Source organism: Tyto alba, unplaced genomic scaffold (genome assembly GCF_018691265.1).
Source record: "Tyto alba isolate M040663 unplaced genomic scaffold, T.alba_DEE_v4.0 Super-Scaffold_14, whole genome shotgun sequence".
In the NCBI taxonomy this organism is placed as follows: domain Eukaryota; kingdom Metazoa; phylum Chordata; class Aves; order Strigiformes; family Tytonidae; genus Tyto; species Tyto alba.
The window spans coordinates 53,815,133-53,830,963 of NW_024881276.1; the positions used below are offsets into that span (position 1 = coordinate 53,815,133).

Genomic DNA, 15,831 nt, shown 5'->3' on the forward strand with positions numbered 1-15,831 from the left:
AAAGTATGTGGAAAACTGCAAAGAGCACCAATCTCATATACTTTCCTTCTTTGTAACCTTTCCAGAACCTCTACCTCCACACTTGTCCTTGTAGCTTTTTGCACAGACACCTTTCTTCTGAGAAAGCAGCTACATCTGTTTGTGACAGCTGAGCAGCTAGAGGTATAACTCATTTGGAGGTCTATCCGCTCACTCTATGACTTAATTCCAAATTAAGCCAAAGTGGTCCTTTTTTTTCTGCCAAGCCCTACATGAAAACAGTTACCTCAGGAAGCACCTCTTTCTCTAACTTGTTTCTCCAATTACACTGAGTGAACTAGCATTTCCCAAGACCAAAAGAGATGGGAAACTGGACACAATGCATCCCAGGTTCTGGATTTTGTTTCAAGGATTCATCTGCTCTGGAAATATATCATAATGTTCAAATCCAGAAATCTAGGACCCATTCCTACAAGGGTCAGAAGTCATGCATTTTCATTGGGAATAAGTGGCACCAGAAACAGCATGTAGAACGTACCACACTGTAGAATTAAGCCCTAAATTACGTGTCACACATGACTTTACCCAGATTTTTTTGCTAAGTAATCACTTCAGTAAGACTGGCATTCAGACTATTGCTTAGGCTTTCTTTACCTCTGCCTTCTACAGCTGAGGAGCAGATGGCTATCATAGTTTTTATTTCCTATGCTAGGAAAAAGTATTTTGATCTCAATCATTCCAAAAGCACCCTGATTTTTTCAAGTAGATTGGTTTCTGAATATTTCTCATAATAAATATGTGGTGTTGTTTTCTGCCAAGCACTAGTGACTGTGCATGCAAAATGGTCAGTGAAGATTTCAAACTGATTTGAATAGGTGGCCCATAAAATCCAAGTCTTTTTTCCAGATATGTGAATGAGGGTTTATGGAACCATCTGTACATCAGTTATTTTTCCAAGAACAGATATACCCTACCATGCTGACTCTTTCTGGGTGTTCCAGATATTTACAATGAAAATTCCTCTCAAACTTCCTGTCTAATCCTAGTTTTTAAATATTTTATTTACCATCCACTAGAAAACTCCCCAGCAGAATAAAGAATACCCTTTGAAAATGAAATATAACGTGCCCAGTTGTGTTCTGGGCAAGGGAGGAGAAGCAGTGTTGTAGTGTCTAGAAGGTAGAGAATGACAGGAAGAGCTGTTGGCCCTGAGAAGTAAGGCATCACCACAGGTCTAAAAGTTGAGAAGAAAAAAGATGTGGCAATGTAGCTCTGAGAGGAGGGGAAGAGAAGGACAAAAGGAGGGATTCTAGGGTGAGAGGAAAGAATCAGTCCAGAAGGCAGGAGAGGCAAGAGGTGAGGAGGAGTTTGTAATGACAGGGAAGCCCATTTTCAAATGTTGAGAGACATACGTATTAATCTCTCAGGCCAATGAATGTATTCCAGCACTAAGGATTGAGGCAATATTTTAAAAATACCACACAACATGGGAGATAGCTGTAGTAAATAAGTGGCAAATGTTCATCATGCCTCATTTTTAGTTAATGTGAGAAACTGTCATTGCTATTTTGTAAGCACATGACAAACATTAATGATATGCATACCACCCTGAACAAATACAGCCTGATAAAGGTTATAACTCATCATAAATAATGGGAGTTTTCCCATTGGTTTCAAAGCTTATGGAATCAGCTAACAGGTCAACACCACAAGATGTCTTATCATTTCCTGAGTTTTTGCAGGACTCTTAACTGTATTTTGGGAACTAAATTTCAACAATTCCTGAGATAGGACAATATTAATCCTGAAATTATTATTAAAATACTTTTCCATAAAAAACAACTTCAGTGTGAAAGAAGCACCTAACCTGGGTTTGCAGTTTATTCATATTGTGAATTTAGTAGGAATGGAAGGCGATTTGGGGACATCAAAAACTTTGGGGTCTAAAAGACTCTGTTTGTCCACAGAACAGGTAGAGCATGAAGAGCTGAAGGCTCCACCTCCCCCTGCTGCCCTCTGCCAATATTCCTCACCCCTGAACTTGGCCACCTCAGAAAGCAAAAGCAGGAGTTCATTCTCCAAGTTCCCTACAATCCCTGCTGGCCTCTGTCCTAAGGTTGCTTTCAGAGGTTTCCATTTGTACTGTCAGAAAACATCAGTGTGAGGTTTCAAATCCCATTTACTGATGAACTCTTTCATCTTTGTGAATGGGATAAAGAGATTCTTTGTTTGAAAATAAGGATTATTTTTTCTTGTTGTTCTGCTCATTTTTTGCATCTTTTCACAAGCTTTTTGTTTTCAGAAAACATTACAAGACAAAACTGTACCCCAGTTTTAACAAAGAGCCTGACATCTCCAATTTGAAGAGAATTCTTGTACATACTAAATTGGATGCTGCCTGCTGCTCAATTGTTTCACATCTCTTTCTTCTCCCCAAATCACCAGGTGAGATTTAGGAAAGTCTCCCCAATGTTTACCAGCTCTATTAAAATGAAGATCTCTAGAAGAAGCTCATAATGAATAAAGTCAGAAGCCAACAGGAATGAATTGCAGCTAAAGTGATTTTGATAGTGATGATCCCTATAACCCGGCTGCTTCCAAGCTTGGCCCTGAGGCAAGATTTTTAAATTAAAAAAAGAAAAGGATATACATACTTTTTAATCTGATTTTTATTGTCATGCCCTGATTTTTTTTTATAGGCTTTTGCAGAGTCTGGTTGGCTTCTGAGCTCTTGAAACCTGGTGTCATCATCTTTCTTTCTCCTTTTTTTTCCTCCTTGTAAATTTTACAACATCCTAAAACCACCACAGAAGAGGTAAACTATATGTTCTGAAACTAGTGAATGATGAGGTTCACATCACTCTGCACATTCTTGCCCAAGAGACTGCTAGGAAGGGATCACTGTGAAATGACAATGTTTTTGAAGAGGTGTGACAGGGTAAGTTCTGACTTTCCAAAATCCAGATTTAATCATTCCCTCCCTTATTTTTGTATTTTTTGGCAAAATGGAAAAGAACATTTTTAACAGGCCAATTAACCCATGCTGAGTAATGTGGAAGTGAATGCACTCAAAACAAGGGCCTTAAACTGGTACAACCACACAGGTCTACAAAGATTTTCCAGATGCTCACAGACTGATACTCCTCACAAAACACTCTCCACTTGCTTTGCAGAAATCTTTTACAATCCTGGTTGTTGGAGTGAGATACTTGTTTTCTCCCACTGCAATATAGCACAAGCTGAAAATCCTCATTCAGTAGATATGCTTGGTTAAGGGGATGCATGTGATCACCTGAAGAGGAATTTCTACAGCTCTACTTGGAAAGAGACATGCTTGAGGGGTCTTCCCTTTTTAATTCACAAGAAGCAGCAACCTGACCCAACAACATGCTCTCAGCTTCCTCTGGCTGACTGCATTATCACAACATGTAACACAAAACACTCTGTTTCAGTGGTAATTCCCAAAGAAGGGAGAAGGTAAGCCCCGAGGAAGTCCTGCTCGTGTCGTTACAGAAAGAGCATACAACTGGAAAACCTGTTCCGCAGTAAGGAGTGTGTTTTCAAGAGCCCCAGTACAACCCAGCAGCGTGTTGGTGTACTCACAATCAGATGACCCTGTGTGTGCGTGCAGGTTTGTTGGTGAATGAGGATGAGGGCCGGGCTCAGAGACAGAACAGCTTCAAGGTTCAGGCAGGGAAGGCCCGGCTTGGCGCTGCATGCACCCGTCTGAGTAATCTCATTCTCCTCAGACGCCTTCTGGTTTTCAGCTGTCTTGGGTTTCTTCCTGAAAATAAACAAAGAGACCTTTGAAGGGACTGACTGCATATTTGGGAAAAGGCATTTTTAGAATCTGTTAAAGATAACTTTCTTCCCCCTCACCACCCCCCTCTCTCATCTCTTTTCCCTTACAGGGAAGGAGGCAGAGAAGACTTTCCTCCATGCTTCTTGTTTGGAAACAAGCTGCTCCTTGTTTTGACTCTGATGCAATGGCCTTGAGACTGTGTTACAAGCAAATAGGCCAAGCATGAAGCTCCTCATTCTGCCCCTACTGATGACATATAAAATGAAACTCATCCCAGTGGTTTAGACAGTCAGAGCTCCATTTGACAAATATTAACCAAGGCTGTAGCATTCTGAATAGAGAGAGTTATACAGAAATGTAATAGAATTGTCTGAAAAGCAAACAAATACGCAAGTTCCCAGTTCAGAACGAATCATTGCAGAGACTCATTTTGTAGGGAAACGCACTGAAGTAATTTTGGGATGCAGGGGTCATCTGAGCATGAAGATTGAGAGCCTGAAAGAACAGGCTATGAGCACAGTGCATGCAAGCTCTCAACGTCCCTCTCCACCCAGGACCACTGAACATTTTGTAAACACAAGGAATTAAGCCTCAGAGGAACATTAAGCAGGTAGTTAATCACCACCTCCGTTTCGGAGACAGAGAAACTGTGGCACAAAAAGAAGTGGCAGGCTTCAAAATCATGCAACAAGCACTCTGTACCGGCAGGCAAGCACCCACATCCCACTGTTTCCCCTCTGTTTTACAGGTGAAGGCACTCCTTCTTCTGCTCCCGGAGGCAGGTAGCCACCCAGCCAGCTCGGGCTGCAGCCTCCAGCTGGGGAGCGCACTGCCCTGACCCAGCACGTGGCTGTGGGGGTGCCCGGGTAAACATCCAGCAGCTCCCGCTGTGCGCCAGGGGGGCCACGGCCACGCTTGAGAGAGAGCAGCAGGAGCCGGGGACGCTGAAACTGTCCAAATAAAACGCTGTTATCTCCTGACGGCACCTGAGGCCCGAGCAGTGGCAGGTCGCCCCGGGAGCAGGCCCTTCTCGAGGTGGCACCTCACACCGCCAGACGACCATGGTTTTGGGGCGGTGTCTGGCCTGAGCAAGGGCTGTTCCCAGAGCATGAAGGTGCCGCTGGAGCCCAGATGGCCCTGACCTGCGTCCGCTCAGGCCCCACACGCACATGGTCCTGGCTCCCCGTCGGCTGGCAAAGCCCCTTTCAACTAGGACGGACTCTGCCCCTGGGGGGCCAAGGCACTTCTCCCCACACGACCCGCTTTCCTGTATCCCACCTGGGACGGTGTGCAGCCGACAAGCCAAAACATGATTTTTGAGGACTGGATTGGCCTCTCAATTTTTAAACAACTCGAGCGTACAGCAAGAAAAGCTTCATTCCCATGGGGGCGCGGGGGACAGGGTGGAACAGAGTGGGTCGGTCACCTCGCAGGGCAGAGCGGAGCCCCTGGCCCCGGTGTCTTACATAAAAGCATTATGTAAGGGCGGCACGCCCGGCCAGGGGCAGGGCCGGGACCCGACGCCATTTCCCGGAGGCCGCCGTCGGGGGGCAGCAGCCGCTTGGGCCCGGCCCGGCCCGGCCGCCCGCTGGGGCAGCAGCCCTGCCCGCCCGCCGCCCCGGGAGAGGTGCCTCCTCGGCCAAGATCTGAGAGAGGAGGGCAGACAAACTGTAATAATAATAATAATAAAAGGTTAAACGGGCCGAAAAGAAACACAACAATTCCTCCCCCATCCCCTGCAAAGGCCCCCCCTGGAGGTGCTGGGCCCAGTCGGACGTTGGCACCTGCCCTGGGCTGCCGGCGCTGAAGGGATGCCCTGGGACAGCCAAAACATAGAAAAAAAGGTGCTTGGTGCCAGGCGGATGGGGTTTTGGGGTGCTACAGGGGAGCTGAGCTCTGCAGGTGAGCCATTGCCAATGGAGGGTCACGCTGATAACCCCCACAGCTACTGGCAGCTCTGATGTGGTTTGGATTACTGGGGCTAAAAACCCCCATGCCATGGGATGGGCAGATGCTGCTGCTGCTGTATCCTCCACACATATAATCAATACGCTCAAAATATACCAGGCTAAAGTCTAATCTTGTCTAAATTAATAGGAGATGACTACGTGGACCTTACTTAAAGTTGTAGAGGTATAGCAAAGGGCTTAACTGATTTGCACCATTTTAAAAGGAAGGAAAATAAATCCACTTAAGAGCATATTTTTTTCCTGAAGAGTAAACAGAGCATCTCATCACTCCAAGGTTGGGCATCCTTCCATCTGTTACCCATTCTGCCACTGGGATCCATCTCTTGCTATGTGGATGAGGGTGCATGAGACACAGAGCTTGTATATAGGCACATGTATTTTAAAGTATATAGACTGCATATGTTTTGTTCATAACAGTCTGCATCGATCCTTGGTATACGACCTCTGGCACACCTTCACATGTCTCATTTCCAGATCCCATTACTTCCCCGTGTACAGCCAGCACACACTGGGGGAATCCATGTATAAACCAGTGGTTTTTTACATCAGTGCTACGCAAGAAGCTTTTGGATAGCATGGCTTTTTGTCCAGGAAGCAAAGGAAGTATGTAGGGTTAGACTCTGGATGCACAAGGTAATGAAGTCCCTTGCACCTGGAAGCTCAACTGCCATATTTAAGGTCTGTTTTCAGCTCAGAGTTAACCCAAGTTACATGCTCGGAATACAGTTGCTGGCTCCAGCTCTATCCACACACAAATCTGTCTCCCCTGGGCAGGTCGCTGTTGTTATTTGAAGGGTAGGGGCTCGATCTGAGTAAGTAGAACTTGTTGGCCACTAGCACAGCCACAGTTGTGCTGTTAGACCAAGCGCTGACTGATGCTACATTGTGTGGCTGATCCCACATGCGCCTCCCCTCAGGGGGACAGGTTGAAAAATACTTCAGCAACAGGTAGTGACAGTAGCAAGGCTGTACACAGCACCTATTGCTTCTTCCTTTCCAAACCTGTTTATTTTCTACTTCACTCTTAAGGCTGACACTATGTTATCAAGATGCTCTTGTGTCATCACTTTGCCACATCAGAGTCCTGCAGCTTGGTGACTTGTACTCACTAGGATGGGAAGAGAAGCAATGGTACTAGAGGCAATACCTCTCCACAGCAGTTTCTTTCTCTTACACTGTTCAGACATGCCCTGCATCTCACAGAATCATTATAGAATGGTTTAGGTTGTAAAGGACCTTAAAGCTCATCTAGTTCCAACCCCTCTGCCACGGGCAGGGCCCCCTTCCCCCAGCCCAGGGTGCTCCCAGCCCCGTCCAACCCGGCCTTGAACCCTTCCAGGGAGGGGGCAGCCACAGCTTCTCTGGGCACCCTGGGCCAGCGCCTCACCACCCTCACAGTGAAGAATTTCATCCTTATATCTAATCTGAATCTACTCTCTCAGTTTAAAACCATTACCCCTTGTCCTATCACTACATGCTCTTGTAAAAAGTCTCTCTCCAGCTTTCCTGTAGGCCCCCTTTAGGTACTGGTAGGCCGCTATAAGATCTTCCTGGAACCTTCTCCGCTTCTCAGTACCACCTGAAAGGAATGCAGGCTTCCACATGAGGAAGGTTGAGTAAGGGAAACAGCCAAGTCAGCTAAGGACCTAAGGAAAACTTTTCAGAAAAAAAAAAAAAAAATCCTGTGGACACTGTGATCAAAACTACCTATGAAGAAACCCCAACAAGTTTCTTCTCCAGTCTGCAATGTCCGACTGCTGTTGCCAGCAAAGGACAGTGGGGAAATGCAGAAAAATCCTGCTATTGCTGTAAGTATATTGCGATCCTTTTGTTCTACCTTATCGTCCATATAGAAAGCTCGTATTGCTATGATCTTCACCTATATATTTTAATTAAATATTCTTACATTCACTTACATAGTCTACTTCTATTGTTATCGTACTGCTATAGTCTTCAGAGGGAGAGTTGTTAAGTGCGGGATCAGGTTGTGGCATCTCCATCCTTGGAGATTTTCAAAACGTAATTGAACAAGGCCCTGAGTAACCTAATCCAACTTGCAAGTCAGCCCTGCTCTGAGCAGGGAATTGGACTGGAGACCTCCAGAGGACCCTTCCAACCTATTTTTTTTTTTTTTTTTTATTATCGCACACTTCTATCAGCAAGCTCTCTAATATATCTCTATGTTCCAGAAGGTAAAATGGCACATAAACTGTGGAAGAGTGTGACTTGTCATAGCTATGTCAAAAACCCTGAATGCACAGGGTTAGGAACAAGAATGCAACAAGTAATAAATACTGTTTGTGGAACCTTCCCAAATTATACCTATTTATGTACCATCTCTAGACTTCATTGAATGGCAGTCCTGTGGGATTATTTCAGTAGTAAGGGGCAGTCTACTTTGCTACTTTAGTTCATGTGATTATGTTCTTCTGTACAGACTAATCCTGGAAACAAGAAGTTTGATATTTACTTGTTAGTAAGGGCAATAAAAGTTGCAAGTTACTTGAAAAAGACTTGGGAACTGCCCTTAGAGCAAGGGGCTCCAGTCTGATCTCCAGTTGTCTCTGAGCTCCTTCTCCACACACATTTGTAGTGCATTACAAGTCCTTCCAAATACAGCACTCATTCTTAAAATTACCAGAGGAACATGATCATCTTTGCTTCTTGTGAAGGACAGCAGAAGGCCAATACAGCAAAGAGATGGCACTTCTGTATAAGGACCTGATGCACAGACTCCCAGAAGTTGGGGACAGAAAAGATGCTGACCTTTCTAAGCTAATTTAAGTCTTGTGGGTCACTGCAGAATTCATATTTGCTACTGATTTTAAGACAATTATGCAGTCCATTTCCAAACATCCTACCTACTCCATCTCTTTAAATTTTCTACCCTATGTTCAGGTACTTTGCTTTTGTTGGTGTTCACTTTCATCTGTTATTCCCTTGTATTTACTGGGTTATTTTTTCATTATGCTCATTTACACCACTTAAAATGTGTTCTCTTCCTTCTTGACTGTATGCTCTCCAGTACCTAGTATCAGGCTAACCGCTTTCACTGGCATCCCTGAACTGAACTGTGCGCATCAGCACTTTCCAGCTCATGTGTAAATCAAGACATACAATCACTGTCATAATTTTATTTCTGTTTTCTGTCAGTACCTTTGTTGCTGCGAGGCATTCCCTCCTTTCCACGTACCTGTAACACTATCGTACAACAACATATAACTAACGCTTGAACCTTCCCTTACACAGGGAACAGCTCTCTGTCCTGCAGAGACACCAGGTTAGTAACGAACAAATTAGCTCAGGTATAGGAACCAGTGTAGCTGTGCAGAACCCACAGTAGCATCCTGGCTCTCAGGGGAAACTATGATAATGTGACTGTATGAGAATAATACTACATAATGAACAATAATGAGGCAGTTTTCAGCCTCTGAATACAGGGAGGGCTGGGTCACCAACCAGACCTTTGTTCATTGCATACTAAACAGCACAGAGGGAACACACCACAGGGTTGCTGATGTTGTTACAAGTGCTGCTGCTGGCTGTGTCTGCCCACCCATGTTCCAGGCATTATTTCTCCTCCTCACAGATATGGCATCACCTTCTAGTAAGTGCCTTCAGGTCAGAGATGCCTGTAGTGCCCAAGCACTGCAGTTAACTCACTGGTGCACAGTTCATCTGTAACCTTAGTAATTTGCAGAGACTGCATATAATTATAAAACACCCCTGGCTTTTCAGATCCTAAAAATATGAGTGTGAAAATAGTTCACATTTGATTTTAAGCGGTATTTTTCCTGAGCGTTCTGCTGCACATTCTTCCTCTGCCTGTGTGCGACTAACACAGCTCCTGATATCAGTGCTTATCACTGCCACTGTTGTGTCTCTTCCAGACATGACATTGACAATACATATTTAGAAACTGACAAAGTGAAAGAGAGAGGGAGATGAGTACAATCCTTGAATATATATATATATAATATATATAAAAAGCCTGAAATAGCAGCAAAAAGCTCTGAAATCTGCCCAGCAACCTCACCTCAAAATTCGGGGCACACTGAATGCCAGAGCTGAGGGTGAAGCTTCCCGAGACAAGCTCGCTTTAAACCACCTGAGCCATCCCAGTTCTCCTGCCAGAAGTGTTGCTTCAGTAGTTAAAAGTCCTGCACAGGCTGACTGCCTGAATATTCACACAGCTTCTCTGATGATTTGCAGCCACATTGATCTTCATGCTGTTACAGCTACATGACTGGCAGTTTGTTTAAAATCTCTGATTGCAAGTTTGTGTCATACAATGGGAAACACAAACTCCTGAAAACATCGCCATAAAATGTAATACGAAAGAGAAATCCCGGCAGAACACTGCAGAGCAAGAACGGGAGGCATGGAGAACTGACAAGAGAGGCCCAATGTTCTAGTGCAATAAAAGCCTAGAAAATTTAATCAACACAGAAAAGTAAAATAAACTCCAAAATCCCTTACAGGAGACTGATTAACATAATTAAACTCAGAGATTAAGTTAAACTAAGATTGAAATTTGCAGGGTCTGTTTCAGGCCTGAAGTGGGGTTTATATGCCGCCAAATTTGTCCAGTTTTTACATCTAAAACACAAGTCTCATGAAAACTAGGCCCTGACTAAAGAACTCGTCTGACTTACAACCTCAAGAGCATCGCGGCTACAGCAACACTGCAACCACACTGGCAAGCACTGAGAACTGATCATAAGAAATCAAAACTATGAGATCTACGGGGAAAAAAAGTGCAAATAACAGCCAGTTGATAATTTCAGAGAGTAATAAAACCACAACACACAGTTAAAATTCTCTCAGGCAACTTCACCTATGCAATCCAGCCAAATCTACCAAATTGTAATGGCCTTAAATCATGAACGATTCAGGGCCCAGAAAGAACAGCGTAAACCTTTAAGGAGTTGCAGTAAATTCAATCTGTATTGCATGAAACCTCAACAAAAGGAAAGTTGTCTCATTAAAAAGTAATAAGAATAAAAAAGAAGATAAACACTCTGAAGGCAAACATGGATGAACTGACTCAAACAGCACGAACTAGAGCAGTAAGTCGGGAGAACCTGCCAAACGAAAAGATACAAGCAGATCAAACCAGCCATTGCTGAACTATGCTGTGAGGCTACGACTTAAATATTTAACAGTTTTTTATTGACATATTTTTTGCCCACATATTTCCTTGTAACTTTCAAAAGGAAAACTTGGCTTACCCTCATCAGTAATGCTCACAGGTGCTGCAGTTTGTTTTTGTTTTTTAAAGATGTCTTTTTTTGCTGAAACAAGAAGTCTTTTATAAGAGATAAAATATACTCACAGTGGTTTCCAAATGGTATCACTCTTCAGGTAAATTACTCCAAGCCTTGGACCTAGTGCAGACGTTCATTGGGGCAGGGAACAGAGAGAGGCTGTGTCTGTACCAGAAAGAACCAAAAGGAAAGGTCAGGGGGAAATAATAATTATTTACTGAGAGCAAGAAAACTTGCTGCAACGCTAACTGGCATTCTCCACTGTCAGTACAGCTGGCTGCAGCCTGGTAGGGCCGAATTCTTCCCCCTTCAACCCCTCCAGCCCTGGCTGCAAACGACAACGGAGTCAGTCCCCGGTTATCCCAGTCTGCCCATGCAACCTATTCTGGTGAAGTGAGGAGGAGAGGGAGGATTAGCCAGCAAAGCGCTATCAGTAGGATTCATTCTGAGAAGTTGCTCACTCTAATGGCATGAGCACAGAGCAGTGATGGAGAGCTAGCACAAACTTGGCACTCAAGTGCATCTCATCAGAACAACAAGGCTAGTCCTGTTCAGAGCAGCAACAAACATTTCCTCAGGATTGAAAAGCTGGAAGGGGAAGGAAAAATCTTCCTTCCCTTCTTTTGCTGTCTTTACATGACAAAAATGATGGCTCATATCAAAGCAGAAACCCCACTTATCTCCCATCATCCACCAGCTCTACTGCAGTGAGTCCAGTGAAATAACTTACTGCCAGCCTTTCAGGAAAGAGTCAGCTTGGCAGCAGTTTTATGTCTGAAATCTCCTGAGCTAAAGAGGGAGCTGGACTCAATGGACTAATACAGAAAGGGATCCAAAGAGAAACCTCAGCTCCAATATTTATTGGAGGGTGATTTCGCCACCCAGACCTAAGTGTTTGGGAGTATTTACATTTCTGGGGGACTTGAATCCCTCTCTAGACTAACAGAACTCCTACTTTGCTAGCATCTTATGATCTTTGGGTGGCTCATTGTGGATGTTGGAAGTATGTCTGAAGTTAACGTCCAGGGACAGAATTAAATCCTGCTCACTTCACTTATGCAAAGAACTCCTGGGACATCAGCATATTCAGTCCTACCCACAGTGAAGCCAATGGTGCTATTTCCATGAATAAATGATTTTGCCTACTCTGATCAGACAAGAAAAGCAAATATTTGCTTTATCAAAGAAATCAAGAAGGTGAACAAAAAATGATAGGAGATGTAATTGTTATTTCACAGGTAGTTAATGTCACTGTGCAAGTTGGAATTTATGTCTGTAAATGCAACACAGTAAAAAAACCCCACTGTTCATGCAGCAGGAACACTGGAATGAGCGCCAGCAGACACAATGAAGGATTTTAGATGACACTGTAATAATGTACTTCACAAAATATACATTCGGTTTTACGTTCAATTTATGCATTTTATAATGATGACGTTTACTGGTGACTGGGATATATGCTACATACTGATTTCAAGAGGCTACATGAAATCTGGCAGCTATACTTCACAGGGGCTCACGCAAACATTTTCTTTGATTCCAGTTTTTGTAGGTTCTCCCATTTTGGAGTCTGCTTTGAATTGCAAATTGAGTAAATTTAAACACACACACACACAAACATCCTCAACTGAGCCTGAACCTCTGAGTTTCACCAGGGCCTGGGAGAAGAACTATATGCCAGCATTGGGTTAGCTAAAACGAATTACATAAAACAGTGACACATTTGACCACTACCAAGGGCTGTATTTCAAAGGTGCAATAATTCCCAAGGATTCTGTAGATTTAAATCCTTGCTAACACTCAGCATGGCTTACTTTCAAGCTCTCTTTCCCACTTCCATATACGCCCCACCTGTTCTGTTAATGCTGACCCTGCTTCTTATATCTACTTCCCACATAACAGTCTGTCTTTTATCTGGCTATTGCTCACCGTTTTAAGGCATAAATCCCATGTGCCTTAAAGACTGCCCAGTACTTCAGTTAACATGCATTTTTAACTTGTACTAGAAGCAGAAAAATCACAGGATCAGGTCTTTAGTCTTTACTTCGGCAGAACTCCTGCTCACTTCACTCCTAATTTCACACAAGAGAAGCCTAAGAACTGCATGTACTAATCCTGCATATTTTGTCACCTCTCTTTTTATGTCATTACTGCTCTTCCAATCTCTGGAATCCCAATCCAAGTGGCTCTCTCTTGTAGCACTGCCTAGCACTCAATCTGGCTTCGCATCAAGGGTCAGGCAGACAAGTTGTTAGAGATGGGCTGTTCAAAGTCTCCTACAAAATCTGGGCACTAAAATCTCTGTGAAAGGCAACACTTAAAATATCTTAAATTTTCTCCGTAATTTTTGCTATGGCCTGGGAACATACATCTCTCTCCAGCGTGATGAGCATAAAGCACTGAGTTCATCAGCAGCCGATAGGTACATTTTAAGAACATAAAATCAACAAAGCTGATGGTGCTTCAGAAGACATGGGGAGTGCAAGAGAGAAGGAAACACCCCAAATTTTTCTGAAAGTTTTAATCTAGCTTGGGGAAAATTCAAGGAAAAGGATTTTTGACCGTGAGAAGACTGGGCAGAAAGAGAGACAAGCAGGACAACAGGGGAACGGGATGTGTGACACTGGGTTAAGTAACTTCTGCCCTCTCTACCTGGGCTCCTCTATCCAGAAAAGGAAAGCATTACATTTCTGCTCCATGAGGTACTGTGTGCTTAATTAAGATTTTGGAGGATAAGTTTTCTGCATGAATGCTTTCCAGAAATACAGACTTTATTACTTAAATATTTCCACTAATGATAGTAATTTTGGCATTTTATATATGCTTTTATTCCACCTTGCTCTTCCCAAGCTTTATCTGGCAATTTAGAGGGTGTAAGAAACATTAATCGTATTACTGTTTTTATTAAGGAAGGTCCGTTTTATGGTAGTAGTGATGTACTACAGATTGTGATTTAAGATGTACACTTTAGGTCAATTCTATACTGGCTTTAGTGGAGTTGCAGTGGGCATAAAGTCAGGAGAAAATGTGGTACTTTACATAATAATGCTGATGATTAATGGGCTCCTGGACCATAACTCCGTATTCTGAGGCACTGATCCTCCTTCTCCTCCTTCCTGAAATTTGTGTCTTGACCCTTTCATCTCTTGTTAGCTACCTTTCCAGAGCTGTTCATTAATCAGCACCATTGATCTGATGTAGTCTGTCATATCACATTACTTAAAACACGCATAAGCAAGCATTGGCCTGACTCTGCTCTTTACACAACACACCATCACAATATTTCCTTTACAGATGACTTAAATATTACAAGCATCAATTTCCTGCTGGTGCTTAGTCCTGAAATTTGCTTTTTCTAGGTTGGTTCCACACAGGACGTTTCTATCTCTACCCCTGTTGGTCCTTCTTTCTGCTCAGAGACACCATTAAACACCTCCAGCATTCCCTGTTTGTTAGGGGTGCTCCTATGCCTGACCTGCAAGACACGCTCAGCAGAATAGCTCTTTCTCTTTGCTTGAGACCTGGTACCAAAGTCTTCTGTTACTTCCTCTTAATGAGTCCTGATCAAGTGGACTCAAATTTTTAGTTAATTGGTATTTATTTCATCACCACTATACTCTTTTCCCTGATATTTTCAGAAGTCCGCTTCCTTCTGCCTTTCATGTGATCCCTAGTAATGAAGAAAAATATAAGATCAGCTTTTTGTGAGCTTACTTCTGATTATTCTTATTTGCTGTGCTGGCACAGTGCTGTCTATCATGAGGCAATGGAAAATAAGAACTTGCTAGTGCCACAGAAGTTAGCATGCCTGAGTTTAATCCACATATTGTGCAGGTCGCTTGAGCAAGGTGGGGTCAGTTTTAATTGACGCTTTCACAATCATGATATATTTTCAGACTAAGCTGTTTAGGGTAAATGCAATTCTTTTCTGGTCACTTTTTCTCTCTGGGAGTAGCATTTTGGCTGAAATTCTTAAAGCAGCAATGAGAGAGAAGACGAGAACAGCAGTGTTAGCCATCAACAAATGTGATTCAACAGGCAACCTGCTTCATGAAGGGGTTATTTTAGCTGTATTTTATGGTTTCTTTTTCAAAAGAAGATACACCCTTTGACTAGGGCAGACTGTGGCATTTATGTTACGTGAACAAGACTGTTGGCTACCTACAGGCAAATATCCAACCACAGTGTCTTAAACAAAGGTCAAGGTGGACTGTGATATAAAACCCACCCTTCCAACAGTGGCCAGAACTTGTGCCATAGAAAAAACATAAAACTTTAGCAGCACAGAACATGCTATCAGAAGGCCATAGCATGAATTCTTCACAATAGTTGGGACTTCATTTAGGAGAGAAGACTGCTCATTTCTGTATTCTATTGGGAACACTGTATGTCCACTATCAGTAACTGGGCCTGAAATTCAGAAATTAATTTGTTAATAGTTTAGACATTTGTAGAAAGATTGTTTAAAGAGGCTGGACTGCTCTAGCCTGGTAAAGGCCAATTTCCCACAAGGACATCTTTGCAAAAGTACCAGAGAAAAAATCTCTCCCTGAAGGGCCAGGGGTACTTACCGAAATGTGGAATAAAAATGTAGTTTGTAGTACAGTCTACATCATGTTCCCACTTTTTGTCTCACAAACCCTCTACTGCTTATCTGTATCTGTTTCTTTTTCTCTTCTTTCACTGACTTTTATCTGATACTATAGAATTTCACTTCCCTCCAGCTGAAATTCTTTTCTTAAGCTTGAATTTGGCACTTGGAATAGGCATTTTCCAGGTCTCACTTTCGTCTGTTGATTCTTACGATATTTCT

The 15,831-nt window shown here is 43.1% G+C and overlaps 1 protein-coding gene across 8 annotated transcripts in view; it reads right to left on the bottom strand.

Annotated features, from left to right (window-relative positions):
* Positions 1 to 15,831, bottom strand: part of ZBTB20 (zinc finger and BTB domain containing 20) — a 485,842-nt gene that overhangs the window by 48,597 nt on the left and 421,414 nt on the right. For all 8 annotated transcript variants that reach the window (XM_042788414.1, XM_042788415.1, XM_042788416.1 and 5 more), the window contains 2 exons: positions 11,087 to 11,183; positions 3,583 to 3,763 (listed from right to left, as the gene is read on the bottom strand). The gene's annotated coding sequence lies outside the window, so the exon portion shown is untranslated. The remainder of the gene's footprint in view (positions 1 to 3,582; positions 3,764 to 11,086; positions 11,184 to 15,831) is intronic.